Below are 3860 nucleotides of genomic sequence, written 5' to 3' on the forward strand. Positions count from 1 at the left end.
TTGAGCTGGTGATTGGATTGACCGCTGTGAAGTGCCTATTCTTTTTTTTTTTGTGTGTCTGAAAATGCTCAAAACATAATGTATACAGTAGCAAAATCAGTGTCATGCTCAGGAATTATATCATTCGATTTAGACAACAGTATTGTGGTACTGATGTTAGCAAAGTATTCATATTATAATTAATAATTCTTTAAGGTTTTAATTAAGATATTTTCAATTTCAAATATAGTTTATAACTTCAACGCAAACTATACTGAAACGGTTTTGATGAAGCGAGTCAGGAGCTCGAGTGTGTTATAGGTTCTTAGCTTGCTAACTGTTATCCAACGACTAACAATCCTACTACTATAATCACGAAAATGCAACAGATATATTGTTTATAAAACTGCAAGCAGTAATGCAAATATTAAAAATGTCATATAATTTGTTCATCTTTTAAGATAGTTATCATCCAATAATAAGTTTTGGTTTTCGGAAGTGAGTCAGCTAGCATGCTAACAATCATTAGCACCGAGTGCTGTGCAGCTCTGAATATGAAATGAAAATAGGCGCAAACGACCTCAAAACAGACACATCTACACAGATGTAATATAACAACACAAGATAGTTACTGTAGTTTTAATGTAGTTTGTCGTTGATATATATTGTTTTCAAGCTACTGTAGGTCGTATATTCACCAGGATGGCCGAGTGGTTAAGGCGTTGGACTTAAGATCCAATGGACATATGTCCGCGTGGGTTCGAACCCCACTCCTGGTAATATCTTTTCATTTTTATATATCCATCATAATTGCGTCGAAGATAAACGTGCACGACTGCAGCACATCACGTCAAATGAGAAATCTAAAGATGCACGGAGAGCAAGAAAGATTTGCACGCTGCTAGATGCATGCAACAGTGTTCAGTCTGCAGAAATATTGACCACAGATGAAAGCAAATTCAGCGGCTGCTGCTTACCAGCAAGCATGACATAAAGTGCATGAATCGGGACACATAACGACACGCAACTGCTGGTTGAATGAACAAATAAGCGAAACTTCAAAAACGACTCGATGTCGTGTAATATGTGTGGTCTTATACTGCCTCCTGCTGGCAAGTGAAAGCTAATTTATGTTAATTATAGTAATGCAATGTTTATGGGGATAAGAGGGATGTGGGTGGGCAAGCCATGTAATACCAGAGTTAAGTAATTACACATCTGTGTGCAGATCAGCTTTTCTCCTGACAAAATCAGTGAAATGGCAATATTTCCATCCCCTTAATATAAGCTTTTCCATAGTCCATGCTATCCTTATGCACTGCTGACTTCATGTGCCTGTGTGAGTCATGAAAATATATCTAGGAACTATTTGATTGTTGGATTTCAAATCAGTAGGGTTTGAGGCATCAAACGGAACTAAGTAGCTAACTAGCTGTTTTATGCGTGGTAACTGTAATATATAAATTACTGAAATCTTATTAGTGATTATTAGTTACACTATTGCTGCAAAAAGTAATGTTATTCCAGTAACCAGTAACACAGAAGTCCACGCGGGGACGTGGTTATACTGCTGCTGCGAGTGTGGGAGGAGCTGCTGGAGACGCCCGCGACGCGCTGGAGCAACGCTTCTGTTATTCACGAGTCAAGGAAACTTTGCGACAGAGCTGAAACACTACAGGAGCGCCAGAACAGTCGAGTGGGATAACTTTGCTGTTTCCTGGATGGAGTTGTGGCTGTCCCGTGAACGCATTGAGCAGAGATCTGGAGCTAGACGAGCTGGCAGCTGCGCGTGGAGCGCTGAACATGCCCTAAGAGCCAATCATTCATTATTCTGTCAATGACACAAAGTCACTGTACTGCTCTGAGAGATTCAGCACGCAAAGGTGAGAGCTGCTGCTTTTCACATCACACTTACACATGTTTACAAAACTCTGAGATGTGTGTTGAGTTATGGGCGCCTGAACCCGACTGACTAAATTAACTAAACAAGTTAAACTGAATAAATAAACAAACCGATGAATGAAGGCTATGCATCTGTGAAATGCTTTAAGTGGTTTTAGTGCGTGTTATTTACTCTTTTGGTTTCCCTGATGGCCTGTCTGACCTTTAATTCCTGGATGTTGGTTAGAAGTTTGATACATATATTTTAGGAAACTCAATAAACAAACTTGGACTGATCTTGGATTGCAGGAGTGAGTTACTGCTGTGGTTGGAGTTAGTTTAAGGTTGGGTTTAGTTAGGGTCACATCTACAGTTAGGTTAGGTAGAGTTAGTCTTGGCTAGGTTGTGTAGGATTAAAAGTTTAGGTCAGTGTTAAGGTTGTTTGGGATTAGAGACATTTATCCAAACGAATGACTTTTAGGGTCACTGTTATGTTTTTTGGGGGTTAGTTTGAGTTGTTGTTAGGGTCTGTACACTTTCACAATGCAGAACATTTGGCAGGTAAGGCGGCCATGTATTTCAACTCACGATTCACTATTAAAAATTGCATTTTCTCTAGATTTTGACACACACACACACACACACACACACACACACACACACACACACACACACACACACGTCATTCTTGCTGTTGACTGCTTCATCTAGTTTTTATAAGCATGCATGAATGAAAAAGGTCATGCAAGAATGCATGTACAAGTATTTTGGAAGCTGAGAGAATCGGCGCACAAAATTTTCTTCACAGGAATCTACAGTTAGCCATTTACGTCATTCACTTTTGCCACATGCCAACACATTTACTTGTAAAGCTGAAGCTTTTCTTGGACCAGGCATGCTGTACTTTGTCAGAGGGGCCAGTGTTTCTGTTCTCTCCTGCTCATTACCTCATTACTAATCTATGACATCATCACCCAGCCGTCATGTCCATCAGCTGCTCAAGTGCCGTTTCGAGAGGTCTGGTGTCGGTGTGGAGTCTGTGGACCTTATCAGCAAGTGTGTTTTGAGGATGGGAATGTGGGGGGAGCTACAGAATGAAAGTGTGGTCACCTGTTTGGCTGGGTGACAGCTGCTGTTACAACTTGTCCTCCACACACACACACACACACACACACACACACACACAAACACACAAAGGACCTGTATTTCTCGTGTGGTAGTTGGTCTCACCCTCGTTCAGATGGGTGACCTGATCCAGGTCAATCACAAACTCTCTGCAGCTTCTCAGCACCCATACTTTATCTCTGAATGCCATGAGCCATCTGATTTGCACGGCTCGATGTGAGGATGCAATTTTAATTCAACCTTTGAAGTAGTGATGAACTATGAAATATACATCGACAGATTTTTTGCATAGGTTTAGGAAATATATCACAATAAGTTTCAGTTGCATAGTGAGTCTGAATAGTTTTCAGAGTCAGAATCCAAATCCAAATTGGATGACGTCATGTTGGAAGTTGCAAGTTCACGTAATTTCAAGTTGGACTTCTCTCAGTTGTGTTTACATGTTAAAATAGAATCAAATGAAAAGTAGTATTACTACATCTGAATTAGAGTCTGAATTTAAATAGTGGCAGTTATGGAACCCAAATTAGAACAGGAAATTGAATGGGTGAGAATCAAAATTTGAATCCGTATAAAAACTACAGTCCCAATCAAAATGTTAAGTTGGCATCATAATTATAGTCAAAATTAGAATCAGGAAGCTATAATTTAAAGTGTCAGAAACTGAATAAGAATTAGAATTGGTGATAAACAGAATCTGAATTACAATTCAAATCAGAATTTTAATGTAATCAGAAGTTGGCCTAGAATTGAAATTAGAATCCGTCAGAATCAGAATTTGAATTAGCATTGTAATTAATCTGAATTATGAATGATAATGTTAGAATAACAATTTAAATTACTTAAGAAATGTAATTAGAAATAGAATGAAAATT

General features: G+C 38.9%; 1 non-coding gene across 1 annotated transcript; it reads left to right on the forward strand.

The window, feature by feature from the left end:
- Window positions 1–675: 675 nt before the first annotated feature.
- On the forward strand, window positions 676–758 carry trnal-uaa (transfer RNA leucine (anticodon UAA)). Its single transcript has one exon. It is a non-coding gene; the product is annotated as a tRNA-Leu (tRNA).
- The last annotated feature ends 3102 nt before the right edge of the window (window positions 759–3860 follow it).

This window comes from Carassius carassius, chromosome 46, assembly GCF_963082965.1.
Source record: "Carassius carassius chromosome 46, fCarCar2.1, whole genome shotgun sequence".
NCBI lineage: Eukaryota > Metazoa > Chordata > Actinopteri > Cypriniformes > Cyprinidae > Carassius > Carassius carassius.